This window comes from Mizuhopecten yessoensis, unplaced genomic scaffold, assembly GCF_002113885.1.
Source record: "Mizuhopecten yessoensis strain PY_sf001 unplaced genomic scaffold, ASM211388v2 scaffold9719, whole genome shotgun sequence".
NCBI lineage: Eukaryota > Metazoa > Mollusca > Bivalvia > Pectinida > Pectinidae > Mizuhopecten > Mizuhopecten yessoensis.
In genome coordinates this window covers 197,578-217,286 of record NW_018408188.1, presented here as the reverse complement: position 1 = coordinate 217,286, position 19,709 = coordinate 197,578, and the positions used below count along the sequence as shown (strand labels likewise).

At 37.7% G+C, this 19,709-nt stretch overlaps 1 long non-coding RNA gene across 1 annotated transcript; it reads left to right on the top strand.

Annotated features, from left to right (window-relative positions):
• The first annotated feature begins 889 nt into the window (after positions 1-889).
• LOC110458717 lies at positions 890-8,528 on the top strand. Its single transcript, XR_002463819.1, has 4 exons — positions 890-1,158; positions 1,411-1,486; positions 1,856-2,006; positions 5,545-8,528. It is a non-coding gene; the product is annotated as an uncharacterized LOC110458717 (long non-coding RNA).
• The last annotated feature ends 11,181 nt before the right edge of the window (positions 8,529-19,709 follow it).

The following is a 19,709-nucleotide window of genomic DNA, read 5'->3' as shown; positions in this document are numbered from 1 at the left end:
TAATTTATAAATCAAGAAAAATTGTGACATGAACAAAGTATACACTGGCATGTTCACATTATTAGAAGTTTATGTTGCCAAGTATGATTATGTAATCTATATATAATACATAATACACAATACCAATAGTATGTTTTTATAATATATCATAAATGGTTATGGTCTATACTCAATTTCTTCTTCATTTACAGATATTCACAATTTTCAAATATTTTAGGATTCCCTAATGTACTAAGCTGTGTGGATGGCACATTTATCAAGATTCAGGCACAACATGAAAATGAAGCTGATTTCATCAACGGAAAAGGCTATCACTCACTTAATGTACAGGTACTGGTGTTAATCAAATTCAAAATAATTTAAATCCCTTGAAAAAATGGTCAACATTCTATAACATAAAACAGTCATCAAATAAGGAAAGCCATGTGTGACCAAAATCAAACAGTTTTTAAATTGTGTATGTTGTTTAGGTGATGAATATCTGCAGCAAATATGTTTTGCATGATGATAAAATTTTAAAGCTGCAATTTATTTAAACTTTTCCTCTGTATGTTACTTTAAAATGGAATATACTTTCTTAAAGCATATGTGAATAAAAAACTATGTCATTGTTTTTTTAGATGGCATGTGACTCCAGGTACAGGGTCACCAATGTGGTGGCAAAATGGCCAGGATCTGTCCATGATGCTAGACTCTTCAGAGGGTCACATGTCTGCTTTAAATTTGAAAATGGCAAGTAAAATAAACTTTTGAAATACAGAAGTAAAAAAATAATATTTTGTTCTTGTACATTTCTGTGGCAGTGCTATGTATTTTAGGTTATTTTGTAATAAGAGTTTAATTCAAATTATTAAACTATATAGTATTGTCTTAAGTGAGAATGCTTAAGTTGTACGTATGTCTGACGTACTTAACTATTTTTATATACCGATTCTCGTACTCGTTCAACCGGTTTGTCTGGTCAACGTGTGTCTCAAGTGTTTGTTACCTGTGCTGTTTTGTTATGTAAATGTCTTGTCACGTGATCGCATGTCAGCTCGTGCACTTGTACGTCTTGTATCTTCACTCCCGCACTGGACAGAGACCGGACCAGACATAGAAACCTATACCGACATATATGATACCGACTGCGGTGAACAGAACTCTACTTATTTCAGAGTAAGTGTATGAAACATATTAGTATTGAGCTATTTGAAATACTATGTTTTAGAGTAACCTTTATGGAATTAGTATGTTTGCATTTGTTAAAATATTTGAAGAAGTTAAAATATCTTTCTTTGATAAACGTATTTTTGGGTGTGGTTTCCATTATCTTTTTATGGAAACTGTAATTCACTCTAAAGTATTTTAAAAGTAATTTGCTAAACATGTTTATTATATATTAAGTTTTGCTGTTTTCCTTTTCAACAGAACCATAGACCTATTATGTAGGCAACGTATATTATACGTAGAGCTATCATCATTAGACCCCTGTCGGAGCGATAGGGTAGTTATTGTTAATATAAGGCACTATTTAATTATCTCGTAATTATCATAGTTCATGTGCAAAATTGGTAAATTCTATAATTTATCATGTAAAAGTATTTCAAATGTATTGTATTAAATTCGTAATGTTAATTGCAACCGTTACGGGTATCGTGTATCTTTATGTAAAGCTAATTTTATGTCCATTGTATAATGTAGATTTTTTTATGTATTGAATATGTGCTTATATGTTTTATTTGTGCTATTTTAGGGTCTTTCGACTCCAATAAAACGATTGAATAACTAGGAATTTGCTTCTTCGTGATTTGTAAGAATTTGTGTAGCACCTGAACACGGCTACATTTTGGCGCCCACGTATTTTGACACGCAGGATTCTGGAGCCTCGCTTTGGAGCACTGGAGCAGCTGTGTATCCTTGACCTTCAAGGTCGATATTAGAGCTTCCGGTGGAACAACGTTTTGTTGTGTTGATCAGATGATCATGGATTTATTCGAAGGATACCGGAGTGGACGTGCCGTTTGGTAATTATTATTGTTAATTCAGTGACATTTTATGTTTGCAAGAAGATGGTATGCGGAATGGAAGATGTCATTTCATATAAAAGCTGTATTTCATCGTAACATTTGTTGTGTATTTCTACATCGCGTTACGCGTGTATGCTACACAGGTAAATCTAGATCTGTGAATTCAGTGACGACCATGTCATGCCTGAGTGAACAACGCCTGTTTTGAACTGTAGCTGTCACGAGTGTATTTGTTAATATCCCATAGACTTTTACTCGTGAACTCTGACATTCGTTTTACACTTATGTATTGTGATTATTTACTTTTCTCGTTATTCTTAGCTGTGTGTATATTTTGAATTTCCCGTAGTTAGATATGATGGCTTAGGCATAGTTTAGGAAGTAGAAACATTTTATGTTTTGACTTTATTTATATCCTGTATGGTCGGATTACTAGATTCACATTATTTCCTTTTGAAACTTTGTTGATTTGATTATTTTTTTTTTCTCTCTCTTTGATTTTCGATTTTGATAGACTTTATGAATTTGTTTTTTTATTTATGGTTATTTATCTATTTTCAGTATTACTTGAAATATTTACTTGAGATCTGCGGTCTATGATTTGAAATTATTTTTGATAGAATTTTTCTTTATTAGTGTAAATTTTGTTTCATACTTTTCATTTTTTTATTCAAAATTTAGGTTCTTTTTGTAGTGGAACAGATTTCCCATAGATATTGCTTGCTCTGTCACCATTTGACTGACAATAAGTTGACTAGACCTCACGAGTAACAGTTACTGATTTTTAGGACACATTTATGTTTCATGTTGCACTTTCTATATGTTACATGTGTTGTGTTTGTGTTGATTTTGTGTAACCGGTGGTCTATATTGCTCATTGGATATCGGCTATTATTTTACAGCAGTTGGACATCTGGAATAAATACTTGGAGACTGTGTCAGGTAAAACCCAGTGGTCATTGTATATACTAGCTAGGTATTTTGACTAAATATATGGTTTATTTACAGTTGATGTCTGTTTTAGTACAAATGTACTGGTAAGTTGGGATCTCGAGACTCGTGTTTATCAGATTGTATTTATTTTCAGGTTTATTGTTTACAATTATTTTTGTCAATTAGGTTTATTGTATCTGTTATCATCTTACTTATTCACCATGTCGTTTGACAAATCATTTTCGGACAAGGATGTTGAGGTTATTACAGCTACCCTTTTAGCTATGGGTTACAAGCCACAGGAAGGCCAACTTAGTTCTGAGGAACTCCGGTCATGGATTAGGTCCAAGGAAACTATTAAGGATCCTAAACAGGAAGATGGAGCTTGTGCCTTGTCTACTCCCACGGTTACAGTCAGTCCGCCTGTGAGGATTTCCATCTTTTCTGGGGAGGAAAAGGACACATCCTATGATTTATGGAAACATGAAGTAGAGTCCTTACTGTTATCTCATGGTGAAGATGTGGTGACTCATGCACTTCGAAGATCTCTGAAGGGAAAAGCTGGAATAGTTGTCATGCATCTTGGATTGAGAGTTTCAGTGAGGGATATTCTTACCAAGATGGACAGTATCTTTGGCACTGTGGAAAAAGGTGAAGCACTTCTAGCACAGTTCTATAGCGCTCGCCAGAAGGAGGGTGAGGATGCTGCCTCATGGAGTTGCAGACTGGAGGATATATTGAATAAAGCTGTGAAGGGAAGAGAGGTGACTTACGCCTACACAGGGGATATGCTGAGGACCATGTTTTGGACAGGTCTTAGAAGAGATTTAAAAGATATTACAGGTCATAAGTATGATGCTATCCAGGACTTTGATCAGCTTGTGATTGCAGTACGCCAGGTGGAGCAAGATCTCAAGAAGAGGGAGGAGGAAACTCAGACTAAGAAGCCTCGCACTGAAGACTTGAAGACAACGACAAAGCCCAATCCTGCTTGCATGGCTAGTGCTGAAGCAACAGATGATATAAAGGAAATGAAGGGGATGATAAAGCAGTTGACTGCAGATATGACCAAGATGAAGAAGACTACTAATCAGTATCAGAAGTTCAACTCGAAGTCTGGAGATAGTAAGTCGTGGACCAATCAACAAGGACAGCAGCCTCAACAGCGACATCTGTTTAACAGACACCAGTCAGAAGCAGCACAACCGCATGAAGATGGCCCACTGTGTTGGCGATGTGGACAGAGAGGTCATATTAAACTTGGATGTCGTGTCAGGATAGACCATTTAAACGGGGAGAAGCCTACGAAGAAGTGCAGTTCGTAGGCTATGAGAGAAGAGTCCTTAACTATCAAGCACAGGATGGAAGAAAACAGGTACCTGGAGAGTTGGTGGGTTCACCAAATGAAGCATCAGTGTTTCTTGCCAAGAGTAACATCCAAGCTCTTCTGGACACAGGATCTACTGTCTCAACGATTTCAGAACAGTATTACAGAAGCTTCTTGTCAGATGCCTGCCAGCTCCTGCCCGTGACAGGTCTCCTGAATGTAGAGTGTGCTGATGGTAACCTCTTGCCATACTCTGGATATATAGAGACAGAAGTAGCTAAACCAGGACTTTGTTGGGAGTCACTGGCCTGTTTATTGTTAGTCGTCCCGGATAGCAGTTATAACTCCGCAGTTCCTTTGTTACTTGGTACCAATGTACTGTTCCCTTTGATGTATGCTTGTAAAGGTAAGTATGGAGCAAGATTTCTACAGCAGGCCGATCTTCATTCACCCTGGTATCTCGCGTTCAGATGTTTGTCCTTGAGGGAACGGGAGTTGGGCAGGAATGAAAACCGACTTGGACTCGTTAGATGTGCAGAGACAAACAGCATTGTTAATCTGAAGGGTTACATCGATAAAGGAATTGGCTACCATCGGACATGTGCCATGCTGCAACCATCGAAGTTAGCCACCATGTCATCGTTATTAGATTTGACACCGGGGGTCATAGATTTCGATGATAATCACCGAGCTGTCTCAGTATTGTATTAAATTCGTAATGTTTATTGCAACCGTTACGGGTATCGTGTATCTTTATGTAAAGCTAATTTGATGTCCATTGTATAATGTAGATCTTTTATGTATTGAATATGTGCTTATATGTTTTATTTGTGCTATTGCAGGGTCTTTCGACTCCAATAAAACGATTGCATAACTGGGAATTTGCTTCTTCGTGATTTGTAAGAATCTGTGCAGCACCTGAACCCGGCTATCATAAAAAAAACCTTTATTGTTGTATGAACCAGCAAAACTGAGAGTATCCAGAATTGCATTGGTTTTAGTGCTAGACACAAAAATCTCTGTTTTAGCATAGTTTTATATATATGACTTCTTTAGACAACATGTCCGTTACCATAATTGTTTTTCTCTAATTTCAACATCAACAATACTTGTATTACAAAGTTGTGTACTGAGAACCACTGATTTGTTATTATGTGATGTCATCTATTTAAATCTTTCTTGTTACTAGCATGGGTCAAATCATGTTTATATTGCAAATCTGCAATGAGCTAGTAAGTTTAAGCTTACTTACTCTGAACTATTTATACATTACAGGTAATTATGATAGAAGTTTACAAGGACTCTGGATACCCCTGTACAATGTTCCTTATTACACCTTACAGCCATCCATCTACGCCATCACACATCAAGTAAAATGATGCTTTATGCAAGAGCAGATTAAAAAATGAACAGACTTTTGGAATTTTGAAAAGAAGACTTGCTTGTTTGTCACTTAGTTTGCGTGTTGAGCCCAGGAAGGCTACCATCATAACATTGGCCTGTGCTGTTCTGCACAATATTGGAATTGACAAGAATGAAATTATTTGTTAACCAGAAGAGTACGAGGAAAGTAATGAAGATGTTTGGACCTGTATGAATAATGAGGGCAATGGGAACGCTATGCGTGACCATATCAGATCAACATATTTCCTGTGATTTTGTATGAAAATATATCTGAACAGAACTGAGTATAGTTCTACTGGTTAATACAATGTATAAAGTTATTCATAAGGAGTATATTTTATTATAATGTTATGAAGAACTCGTTACTGTCTTATAAAAGTTGATTCCTGAATTCGCTAAATTGGCTACATGTATATAAAACAAACAAAAATAGCCATGAAGAAAAAGAAGACCTATGATTCCGATTTTTCTTCATATAACAGATCAAATGCCTTAACAGTTTGAAACCGATTCTTCATTAGAGCCTTCTGTTCCTTAGCAATTTCTGTCTTGAATTTGGTCTTCTCTTTTCATGGCAAGAAGCTCTATCGTTATTTTCACTCTTTTGGTTACTAACTCCAGAATTTCTTTCTAAAGCTGGTCACGCTTACTTCAGATCTCTTCAGATTTCTTTTTGAAGTACCTGTGATAAAATAATCTATATTATAAAACTGTAGTGTTACTGGTCTTTGTAGTACGTTTACAGCACACAGCATTCTTCTAATTCAAACAGTTATATATGACCACAAATATTAAATGAGTTTTATTCCTTATGAGATGTAGAAAATGGTACTCTCACAAAGACCATTTATTGGAAGTTATGCTTCCAGGTTCCTACAATAAAATAAAAAAGCATCTGTTTTAAGGTCCAATGACTATTCTTCTACTTAAACATCTCCATATGATGTACTTCATTTGTGCAAATTCATGTAAATCAAGTGATGTAAAAGAAGCGAAAAATCACAGAGACATATAGATGAAAAGACCAATGGACAAACAGTGTATTCCTATATATTTTTGTAGTTAACAATCCCTACTACCCCAGCAAATTTGAATAGAATTAGAATAATTTGTTATAAATCACATTCTATCCTAGTATTCAATACTTGCATTTCACAGAAAAACTTGTCAGTTGATGTTTTTAAATGTTCTTATATGGAGAAATAATGAGTAGTTACATACTATGCATCATGATCTACAGTTATGTTATTGAAAAGTGATATGTTTTGTTGATTACCAGTTGGCCTAATTTTAAAACACCTATGGACATGATATAACACAAGCAAATAGTAAGTGTTTATGAAAGATTGCCTTGCTAAAAAAGAAAAATTCAGGTGACTTGACATCATTGCATGCCTAGCTTCATGAAGTGTCACAATAGACTGCATGACTACTATCTTCTTTCTGTGATTCATATTAAATTAACATTCAGTGTAACCATAAAAAGTAAAACAGATCAAGTAACAGTACAGTACCTGTTGGTGTGATCCTGTCAGTGGTACCAGTACACCTCGCTGATATTAATGTATCATCTTCTTCTTCTAGGGGATTCAATATGATTCCAAGATGTGTTTAACCAACACAGAGTCAGTACATTTCATAGTGATGATGATCATAACCATTCTTCATCTTTTTTCATGAAAGTAACCAGTGAAATATCTGTAGTAGGAGAGTGTTTTTACCAGCTATTGGCTACAAATAAATCCCCTTGTGGATTAAAACACTTTCCAGATTGCAAATTGTAGGGAATTTAAATATTTGTTTTTCATTCTGAAAAAATTCTGGTTCAATTAAGTGGAGGCTCAATTACATATACTCCCCTGCCACTCCCTTTTCTGTCACCCTGCATTGCTTGTGACATTTGACCCTTTATCCTTGACCAATGTTATTCCTTAAATCAAATCTTATCTCATATTTTAATAGACATCTATGATACTCTGTACCTGTTAAGTATATAATTCTACTTGATAAAGATTACATTTCTGAGAAGATGATGGTAAAACATCATCTTAAATAGATATATAACATCATTCCACAAAGTACTCAATACAGTTATTTTTATAAAATAAAATGAATTTGTTCTTATGAGCCAGCTTGATTCTGATACGCAACAAAAATTAACACTATTGCAAAATAAATATACATTTGTATCCACAAATCCTGGAAACGTGATACAGTAGTTTTCAATGTCACCTTGCATTACTGTATGTTGCTATTGACATTCCACTGTCCCTAGCACCAATCAAGAGAGTGACAGCTGCTAGCCGTTTTTATTTTCTTCTAAATCAATCACTTTTCTGCATTGTACTTAACATTTTATTGAAGTTGCATGTACCATATCATAATTTTCTTTTAACATGGGTTTCTAATATTTACATCTTCATTGGTTAGTATTAAACCAGTCCTAAAAAATCACCTATGCTTAATTATGCCTTTTTGGTTAATATACTGTTTTAAAAGGAAGTTGAAAATTAATAATGAAATTTATTGGTAAAGGAGTTGTGACAATAATAATGTGTAGTGGTAATACTGAAAGGTATGCACCTAGAATGACATGATAAAGGGTAATTTGTCTAAAGATGGAAAAGTATAGGTTATAAAGAACTATACTTTATGTATGTATGTTTGTATGTATGTAAATATGTGTGAACATGTATGTGTGTGATAGATAAAATGCAACTTATAATAAAGTATAACCATACAGATATGATATTAGACAACAGTTTCACTGTATAGGATTCTGTACACATTCAGTGTATTGTACATTTTCTTTTGAAAAAGAAAATAATAATAAAAATTCTACAATGTAATGGATCATCATCATCTTTTGTTTCATTTTATTATTTCATAAATTAAAAACAAAACACTACAGTCATTTATTTTTTACCTTCTGTGTCCAGAGAGGTTCCTAACCCCACTATGTTGAGCCTGCCATCATGGCTATTAATACAAATATTTTCACATGGTGAGGGTTCTGGGGCTGGACCACCACCTGTTTTTGGCCTCCTCATTTCATCTAGCTTGCCTTTTGCTGTGAAAAGGAAAAAAATGTAGTATTTGAATGATTTATTAGACCTTAATCTTTATACATAATATATAGGCAAAGAATTTGAAATGTAAACTGACCGGATGTACAGTTGTATATCGTATCTTGTATTGAGATAAGATTTTTTGTTGTTGCAAGTATGGCTCACCACAGCAAAATATAAATTACAGTATGGATCACCAGGATAATATCAAGTCATAGGACCATGATATGCCTGCTACTTACCTGGTAGAAATCAAATCGAACGAATGCATAACATTAACAAATATACCAATTTGCACATTAATGGACAGTTTCAGCTAGGGGACATAACATTTAGTCCCAGTTCTCAAAACAAAAGCTTTACATTTTCATTGATGCTAGTGGTAGCCCGATATCCCAAAATGCAGTGAATGTGTGCATCGCTGAATTTAATATTTATTATTAATTTAAATAGATATAATTTTTTGAACTTGATATTGCTTTGACATGTGCTAATCTATGTTATTTCAAAGATATTGCGTTCAAAGACTTGGATGTGCATATGCATCTAAAATGTTTTCAATAAAATTGGTGTATGTTTGTTATCCAACACTATAAAGAGCTCAAGTGCAATGGCATGAAATGAAATTCTAGCCTAACACTGACAGACACTAATGGGACATAATTCATATTTCAACATATGTGTACAGTGGGTTTATTTCACCAATTTGTTGGAGTATATCATAGAAATCTGGAGAGATGTTTATTATACATTTGAATTTACACAATTATCTCTAAAATCATTTCTTTATTCCATATCCCAACAACGATGAGGCATCAGTACTGTACATCATACAAATAGAGCAATTAATGACATGTACAGGCTGTAATATAGATTATATGTTGTGTATAGGTGAAAATATGTTTCTCTCTGCCTGAAGTTATCAAATTGCTTCTTTATTTGAAGTGTTGCACTTATTTCTACTCCAACACCGATTTATTTTTATAAATGCTTTCTCAATAAATGCAATATTTAATTGGAAAAGAAAAAAGATCATAAATGAAAGGCAATTCAAATATTTGGAATCCTTTAGCAGAAATTGCTAAAACCCTATATATTTCTTCGGCAATTAAGAATTGGCTTTAGCAAACTCAACGAATACCAGAGTCTTTGATAAATTTAACATTTTACTTCTTTATCCTTTTAATTAAACAGTGTTTATAAACTTTGTCATCATCATATATCTTTTCTTTCCTTGTTTTCTTTTTACCCCATATAATAACATCTAGAGAAGATAGAATTAGAAGTCATATAAATCAGAAAAATTCAAATGTATATTATCAATTTTATCATTCATAATCAATCATTAAACATCAGAGTTTAGTTCATCAACTCTGGTCTAAACCTGACATAATCCCCTCCATTCAGGGGGTTGGTGTTTCCCAAAGAAAAAAGACATAATTCGCACCTCTCAGAGAACATCCTGACCTATTTTACAGAGTCAGGTATCAATAACTGTGTTGTCAGTATGTTCAGCGATTGCCAGCTTGGCAAGATGCTTCATCCGCATGCCAGTTGGAGCAGCAGTATGGAAGGTGAAAGCAGACAAATATTGCAGGTTAAATATTTTAATCCTTAATTTGTGCATTATTCACAATTTTGGTGACAATAACATCCGGCTGTGTGTAAAAATGAACCTGAAGTCCGCTTACGCTTATGTGGTGACGTGCAATTGAACAAAAATAAAAGATTCTGTAATGTCCTCACAAACATACACTTCTCTGATTACTTTTGTATCTAAGGACACTTCATATCATCACATCAGCGTAATTGATAACTTTAAAGCCATGAATTAAAAACAAAATCCACTGAATGCAGAATCATTTTCATGTAAATTGACATTATTCCAAGATAAACAGCAAATAAAAAGAATAGACAATTTTGAAAAGGAAGATAACAATTTTTAGACAAAAGTGTAAATGATTTGTTATTTGAAAAAATATAATCTTTGCAATGTTTCACCTCGATATGTGCATTTTCTTGTAAGAAAGCAAAACATAACAAAAGGGGACCTGCATCGCTCACCTGGATACTTAAGCAACCACGGGAATTTATTCTCATTACATACAATCCCTCAAATGGTCACCCCTGCAGGTGGGAGATCGGGAAAACAATACACCTGTTGTTACCCACGGTGTGTAGCGTAGGAGGCGACTAATGAGGGATCCCCGAATTGGGTATTTTCTTTGGGGTCCTCGATTTTGGGGCACAAAAGCGACCAAAATAGATATGCTGCACCCATTGCAGTATACGGGATCTTTATCTTTCTTTCTACTTCTAACATTCAAATCACCCTGCGTCCGTGGTCCGTCGTCCGTCCGTAAACAATTCTTGTTATCGGTATTTCTCAAGAAGTACCAGAGGGATCTTTCTCAAATTTTATATGCAGGTTCCCCTTGGTCCTTAGCTGTGCAGGGCAACTTTTGAGACTGATCGGATAAACAACATGGCCGACAGGCAGCCATCTTGGATTTTGATAGTGAAAGTTTGTTATCGCTATTTCTCAAGAAGTACCAGAGGGATCTTTCTCAAATTTTATATGTAGGTTCCCCTTGGTCCTTAGCTGTGCAGGGCAACTTTTGAGACTGATCGGATAAACAACATGGCCGACAGGCAGCCATCTTGGATTTTGATAGTGAAAGTTTGTTATCGCTATTTCTCAAGAAGTACCAGAGGGATCTTTCTCAAATTTTATATGTAGGTTCCCCTTGGTCCTTAGCTGTGCAGGGCAACTTTTGAGACTGATCGGATAAACAACATGGCCGACAGGCAGCCATCTTGGATTTTGATAGTGAAAGTTTGTTATCGCTATTTCTCAAGAAGTACCAGAGGGATCTTTCTCAAATTTTATATGTAGGTTCCCCTTGGTCCTTAGCTGTGCAGGGCAACTTTTGAGACTGATCGGATAAACAACATGGCCGACAGGCAGCCATCTTGGATTTTGATAGTGAAAGTTTGTTATCGCTATTTCTCAAGAAGTACCAGAGGGATCTTTCTCAAATTTTATATGTAGGTTCCCCTTGGTCCTTAGCTGTGCAGGGCAATTTTTGAGACTGATCGGATAAACAACATGGCCGACAGGTAGCCATCTTGGATTTTGATAGTGTGGGTTTGTTACCGCTATTTCTCCGGAAGAACTAGAGGGATCTTTCTTAAATTTTATATGTAGGTTCCCCTTGGTCCTAGCTGTGCAGGGCAATTTTAGAGACTGATCGGATAAACAACATGGCCGACAGGCAGCCATCTTGGATTTTGATAGTGAAAGTTTGTTAGCGCTATTTCTCGGGAAGTACGGGAGGGAACTTTCTCAAATTTTAAATGTAGTTTTCCCATGATCTCTCGTTGTTTATGTTATATTTTGAGACTGATCATAAAAACAAAATGGATTAAAAGAAGAACTAAACAGATCTTTCTCATATTGCAATGATCGATTCTATTTCTTTCACATTAAGTACTGTACTAGGAAATATGTGAAATGACAAACTCACTTTGAAGGGTGGCTTTCATACCCATCAGTATTAAGTTTAGATCAAAAGTTACCTCAAGGTGCATTTACTGTTAACATGACTCGATCAAACAGATTAGAGGAAAGAAGAGAAAAGATCGAACTGACAAAGAACTAATGAAGATGGTACAAAGGTTGGCGCCAATATTCCTCTGGGATCTCTTGTATTTCCTAGCGCCTTGCTTGGCAACACCTTACTTAGGGCCTTGATGTTGAGCGGTTCTGTCCCAAGGTAGGGATTTGGTTTTGTTTAGTATTGTTTAACGTCCTATCCACAGCTATGGTCATTTAAGGACGGCCTCCCCTGTGAGCAAGATACATGCGTGTGTGTTTTGGGAGGCTGCGATATGTTCGTGTTTGTCTCCTTGTAACAGTGCTTTCCCTTTACCAAAAAGTCCTTTTGTCTATTTTTTTCTTTTCCAGACCAACCAGTTTCATCACAATTGAAAATACATTGTGGCTTCCTTTGAAGACCAAGTTTTTCAACTGTGCTGGATAGCACACCAAAAAATTGGTCCTTGACCTTTTGGTTTGCCATCTTTCCTTCTTCTATCTTTTGCTTCTAACTCCCTCTCAGATAATTCAGGGTGCCTTTTCGAAAATCCCCTGAACCATTTATCACTGGGCACCTTTTATAAAGTAAAAATTTGTAGCCCTCTCATCACTCTTGCACAATACATGGCTGTACTGTCACACCATTTGCCGACTGATTTGGAAGCCTTGTCGTGCCATATACATTAAATAGTTTGTGAGGGCAGTTTCCTCTTCTGCTGTTAGAGCAGTACCAAGCCCCGGATTCATTTTTATATCGGGCATCTTCACATGGTCATCTTTAATAGAAAATGTGTTAAATTTTATTTACATTCTTTTCAAAGGTGATTACATATCCTTCAGTTTTTACCTTATCTAATTGATAAAATAATAAATTACAAAGATTTCTCCCTTAATAAGGAAAGCATGAGATTTGAAAAGACATTACAATTGCATGATTATCTTTTTTAAATTGTAAACAAATGCAGTTAAAAATAACACAAATTATATTGTGATTCACTGGTATAGAAGGAAGATATACCTAAAGTTTGTCTTGGCACTTGAAACGCCTTGGCAGCTTTACTTGTGGTCATCTATTTAGTTTGTACTGCAGAAACAGCAATCCGCAGTGTTTTTGTTGTGTAGCCTCTTGTTGTTTAATTTTACTGAGTGTTTAGGACAAACTATTACACATTTGAACGAATGAATTAAATCTTTCTCTTATTAAAACTGCATCATTTTTTGTATTGCCAGGGGAAAATTACATCATATAACTTTCTCTACAAATTACTTTGTTAGTTTATAAATTATTAAGATTGAAACAAAAATGTTCATAATTTCATTTATTATGATGAAGTAAAATAACATAAAAACATTATTTATTAAATAAAATAGGTTCTATGTGTGCAAATTAATTGCACTTTTTAACTGGCAAATCATTTTACACGGGTAAAGGGAAATAACTGTGTGTAAGCAACATACAAAATAACTATTTCTCCCAGAAGATAGTCACATCCTGATAAAATGAGCGTGCTGATCTCGGAGAGTTATGTGAATTTCATTCATTTAAGCATGCATAATAATCGTTCACATTATAAACACATGTGCATTAGGTTGTGTTTGTGGGTTTAAACATGGACTCATCGTGCCAAACGATGTTTTGGGATATAGCAGACACATCAAGGTAGGAATTTAAAACTGCAGACGACTTCACTATTTTTAGATAAAAAAAGTCACGTGACCCAGCTGGCGATTATGGGGTGACTTAGGGTTCATTGCCTTGACATTTTGCTTATATGGTTAAAAATACCGCTTCTTTGGATTGTGTGTGAAAAAATACGATAATTCGCGTGACATCGCACAATACACGCGCTTTGGCGAGAATTCGCCAACCAGTACCCCTAGGTCGGGACATACAAATGTTCCTAAAAATTGTAGTTGTAATTTCCTGCTTAACGTGCAGCATTAAGGGGAATGGCAACAGCTGGTTACTCAGTTGTCAGTATAATGTGATCGGGCGGAATGCTGGGAGCCTTCGGCATGGCTATCAATGCGATAGCACTGAAGTACCGAAGCAACTCAAAAACTTACCCGTAATCGTGATGTAGGCTAATTGTTGATCTCACTTAAGCAATAAACTGCATAGATTTGGCAGACCAACTGGTATAACTGACACAAAAGGCAGTTATACCAGTTGGTCTGCCACATCTATGCAGTTTATTGCTTACATTTATATTTCCATAATAAGAATTCGCAAAAAAAAGTAATGTCTTTTCCAAATTTCACATTTCCCGCTTACTACCGTCAGGTCAGGTCAGTATCTAGAACGGCACAAAGATAACAGCTGACGTCATGCGCTATTTCCCATACAAAATTGAAAAGACTCCGCAACTTTCGTTAATAATTCTTTTGATTTATATATATATATCATATTCTCGATTCATAAATAGTAACAAATGATATTTTGTAACTAATCAAGTATCGTAAAACATTTTCCGATTTTATTGCGACCTATATCCGGCGCACGCACTCAACGGAAGCCCGCAGTAATCAGGTCAGAGTTATATTTGCAGTCCAGCATGTTGTTGATGTTGATCGTGCAACCAGAGAAGGTTGAACTGGTGAAAAATCCAGGCGTAAAATTGTTTGTTGATCTCACAGACACTTGAGACAGGCAGCTGGTGTTAGGGATCAAAGCAGAAGATACCGATAAGTTCGGTAGTGACACGGTTAAGTCGCTCGGAGTTGCAAAGACCAACTTCAGTTATAGTCTCCTAAGATGAAGCTGCTATTGGCAGTACTTTAGTAGTAATATAGAAGGGCTTTGCCACACCAAATGTAAATATTCGGTAATAACAGTCTTGGGCCGTCGTCTGTCTGTCAAGTCTCCCCCAGCGCATGCCCAAATCACGCAGTATCTCATTCCCAGGTAGCACACCACCATTATACACACACACACACAGTGGGGACCCCGGGCCAACAATCACAACACTCCTCCCAACCTTATGATGAAAGACTCAGTTCATGGGTGGTGCAGCAACTTTGGTAGATCACTTGGCCTTGGAGAGTTGGGTGATGGAAAAATGGGCACGCACTCGCTGTATCAGGCTACAAGCCCGATGAGTAGACTGCCGAACTGAAATCTGAAAATCCTATTGAAGATCAGATTATTGGGAGTTAAAAACCCCTCGACTGGAAATGCTGAATGGACTTATAAACCCCATGACTGGAATCTGTCAGACAGCTAAAAACCCTATCTGTCCTCACTGCTGGTGAAACAGTCTCATGAAGTTGGCCGTCGCCAGGTCCAACATTGGTTCGACTGTCATTCCTTGAATTGTAGCAACAAACTCTGCTTCCCTGAGCAGCTGATTTAGTGCAGACCACTGGCCCTTATCCTGCTCTCTCCGTAGTTAACAACACGTTAAACCTAAGCAAAATAGATCCTCTGCAGTGGCATCTTAAGCTAATTCCATTATACAAATCCTGACATGAAACCTAGAGTCCTTCCGCTCAATATCAAAGCTAGAAAAGTCATCACTAAGTTCTAGTTAATTGACCATCCCATACTTGTTTACAAAACAATTATTGTCCATTGTTATCAACTCCCCTGAACTCTCTGGTGCTTCCTGTTTGTGTTCTTCTATATCTCCACAACCCCTTATATCACAATGCAATTTGCCTGTCTGTTACTGATTCACCACCCTGAGTCCTTTATCTGCAGCACTTCCTGAGCTACCCTCACTGCAGTCTTCACGTATCCTTAGATTGAGAGCCTCCTTCAGATTCACTGGATTAACTTCCCTCAATGTCCCCACTGTATCCAGGTCCGGCTTCCGACAGCTGTGAGAAATTGGTGCTGCACCCTCCATATTGGGTACAGACTCTCCCGTCTGCAACTGCATGGACAAACCAATAACTTCATCAAACTCGCAGGTGATCTTATCCCATTGCTGGTCAGCTCTTTTACCATATCGGCATCTCCCACACGGAACATGTCAGGCGTAATGCCCGCCACATATGATGGACACAGAGTAAGACTTTCTGCAACTCGTGAGAGCGCATCCGCATACCATGTTTTACTCCTGATCTATGCTTCACAATCATATGATACTGTGCAAGCTCCTCCATCCATCGTGCGTATTGTCCCTTTGGATCCTTAAACCGTAAGAGCCATGTTAAACTGGAATGGTCTGTCCGGACGGTAAACTGTCTACCCAGAAGGTAGTGCTTAAACTGTCAAGTGAATCTCACTATGCTCAACAACTCCTTTTTGGTGGTTCTTCTGCTCCGGTGTCAGTGAAAAGCTGTGATTTATAAGCAATCACGTTCTATATACACAGGCTTCTGAAGGGCCTTCCACATTATTAATAGTCACCCCGTCCTCCTTCATCTTCTGCTTCCCATCCACCGCTTGAGAGATTTACTGGAAATGCTTGACTTTATCTAAGGCCACCTCCATAGACCTAGGATTATAGAAACAGGCATGTTTTCCGGCCTCTGTATCCAAGCAACCTTGGCAAAATCTGGATATTTCCTCCATCTGACAGTACTCGTCCGGCAGGTCCCTAAAAGCAGGTATGGCAAGCGTCATCACTCGATCAGCCCAATCTTCCAACGTCTCATCAGTACGGTGTTGAGCTTGGTGAAATTAGGCCTTTGATGTCTCCGTGAGCTCCTTGGCGCCAAAACGTCCTTCCAATTTCTTCATAATTTTCTTATATGAGCACCGTGTACCCATTTTTGTCACCATGGTGAAGAAATCTAAAGCTTTCCAGCTCAGGTAAACCCGGCTTTCATTATCTGACCATCGAAGTACAGACCTAAAGCTTTCAAACTTTTGTTTAAATGATAACCAGTTAGTCTTTCCATCATAAGGGAGATTCTTAGGCAGTTTGGAGGATTCCCCCTCCGTGGCTTGCGAGGTTTAGAAAACTTTGTATCATCCGTATCAGAGCTGTCCAAGCTGTCAAAATAAAGGTTTTACCTCGCTATGTGGCCATGACCTTTCTTATCTCTACTGTCACCTGATGAGCTTGAGGAGCTAGACCTATTTCGTCTTCTAGAGCTATCCTTTCTTTTTGATTTTTTTCGCAACCTATTACGTGAATTTGACCGGTCAGGTGACCTTGACCCCGATGTGCCATATCCTTTTGATCTTGAGAAGTCTGGTCCCTTATGGAAGTTCTTCAGGTCTTTTCGAGTTGACCCTGACCCCTTTGATCTATCGCGTGAATGCGACCTCTAATGTCTCCGTTCATAGGACTTTGACCTTTTATGTCTAGGTGACCTTGACCCATACACTTTGCCACTGTCTCTGTCCGAGCGTGAGGTTGACCTTGACAGGGGCCTCCGCTTTTTGACGTGCCTTTTCTCAACTCTAGAGGCTATTCCTGCATGTTTAAAAAACTTTGCAGATGACCTTGTTGATTATGGTGACCTTGAGGGTGACCTTGACAGCGATGTGGTGGAAGTTGCATCAACCCGGCCTCTCCTGTATGATCTTGATAACTGATGTGACCTTGACCCTAACCTTACCCAATGTTTCCTGTCCTGTAATAACTGTTACTCCCCTCGTCTTACTAGCCTAGAAGGCCTGTCTGCCTGGTGAGGGTCCACTCTACTGGTTTGTAATTGATGTAGCGAGTGCGAGCCAGAGTTATATTTTTGATTTGATCTAGAAGACCAATCTGAGACGACTGCGTCTGGTGAACTTTGTCGGGTTGACCTAGATACGCATTTTTGTTGCTCGATGACCTTCAGCTGGAGTTCATGATGTTGAATCAACTGACATATGATATCAGAAGCAGATTGAGCAATGGGGGTGATGGGGTCCTCGAGAAGGGCTGGGTTTTTCGCAACATGCGCTTTAAGGACCCTGAACTTGTTGGATTGGATACCAGTCTGTCCGTTTCCAGGTTAAAATTATGTGAACCTTTTCTCCAAAGACTTGGTACTCTCCGTAGACGACTCGGAGCCATCCCTACTACCCCGGCATGCCTAGCCCTCTGGTCAGAGGCCTTGGGTGACCTTGCAGACCTTGGAGTCCATCTTTCTGACCTGTTGCCCCTCCTTCCTGCTTGGGCACACATGACAACCTATCTGCTGTATTATAGTCCATGAACAATTGTCTTTGTACTTGATGTGGTACACTAGGCAATGATTCTGCAAATAGGTTCCTCATTTCATATGTCCCAGTTGATGTTACAGGACTTATGGGTTCCAGCTTAACATGTGGGTTAGAGTTTATATGTCCTGCAGCAGGAGTACTAGATGAAACAATTGGTGTTTGAGATGTAACTGGTTTCATGCTAGCCACAGAATGATGAAAACTCTGTCCTGAGTCTGGTAACTCCCTCCATGTCTGACATTCCTCAAAGTCTATAAGACTCATGAGCTCTGGGCCTGGTTGCCAGTTCATGATCTCACACAACCCTTCAAAAGTTACCCTGCCCTCAGTTTCCCTTATTTCTACAATAAATCTTGCCTTTTTGGATCCTATCCCTGGTAAATACTTGATTAATTCCTCCTCCGATGCGTTATTTATTTTTAGTGGCATATTGATTAATGAGAATCACAAATTCTACAGTAGTTGTCCAGTGCCAATCCCGCAAGTTGAAAAAACATGTGACCTGGGTATAGAAAGTCATTGACATAAAATCTTTAAATATGTAAATACATTTCATTGGAATCAATTTTTCCTTGTGTATATTCCTACAATGTTCTTTAGGCCAGTGATCTTATAAATATAAATGCCATTTCCCGCCGTTTGTCACCAGATCACAAACTTTGCAGACGACGGTGCGGTCCTCTGCTACACCTAGCCCTAACCTATCACGATGGGTTTGAATTAAAAATCCAGTTAATACCGTTTCAGGCAATGTTCAAGCACTTCTGACACCATTGAAGTACCGAAGCAACTCAAAAACTTACCCGTAATCGTGATGTAGGCTAATTGTTGATCTCACTCAGTAATAACAGTCTTGGGCCGTCGTCTGTCTGTCAAGTCTCCCCCAGCGCATGCCCAAATCACGCAGTCTCTCATTCCCAGGTAGCACACCACCATTATACACACACACACACACACACAGTGGGGACCCCGGGCCAACAACCACAACAGCACTATAAAGTCGGCATCAGATAGTCCTTGCAGGTAGGGCGTAAGAATTGTACCTGCTGCCCCCATTGCTGTAAGAGGCAACTTAATTTGGGATCTTATCTTTTCTCTTTCTGAACAACTTTCTTCGTCCTAATGCCTCACATTTAGCCTTTAGTTGGCGTTCGCCCCTGTGAGGAAGGCTTTGGGTTCTGTCCCCTTGCCGATACATACCAGAGTTTGTAAAAATAGTAGTTATTTCTGCTGCTTTATGCTCAGCACTTTAGGAGTGGGACGA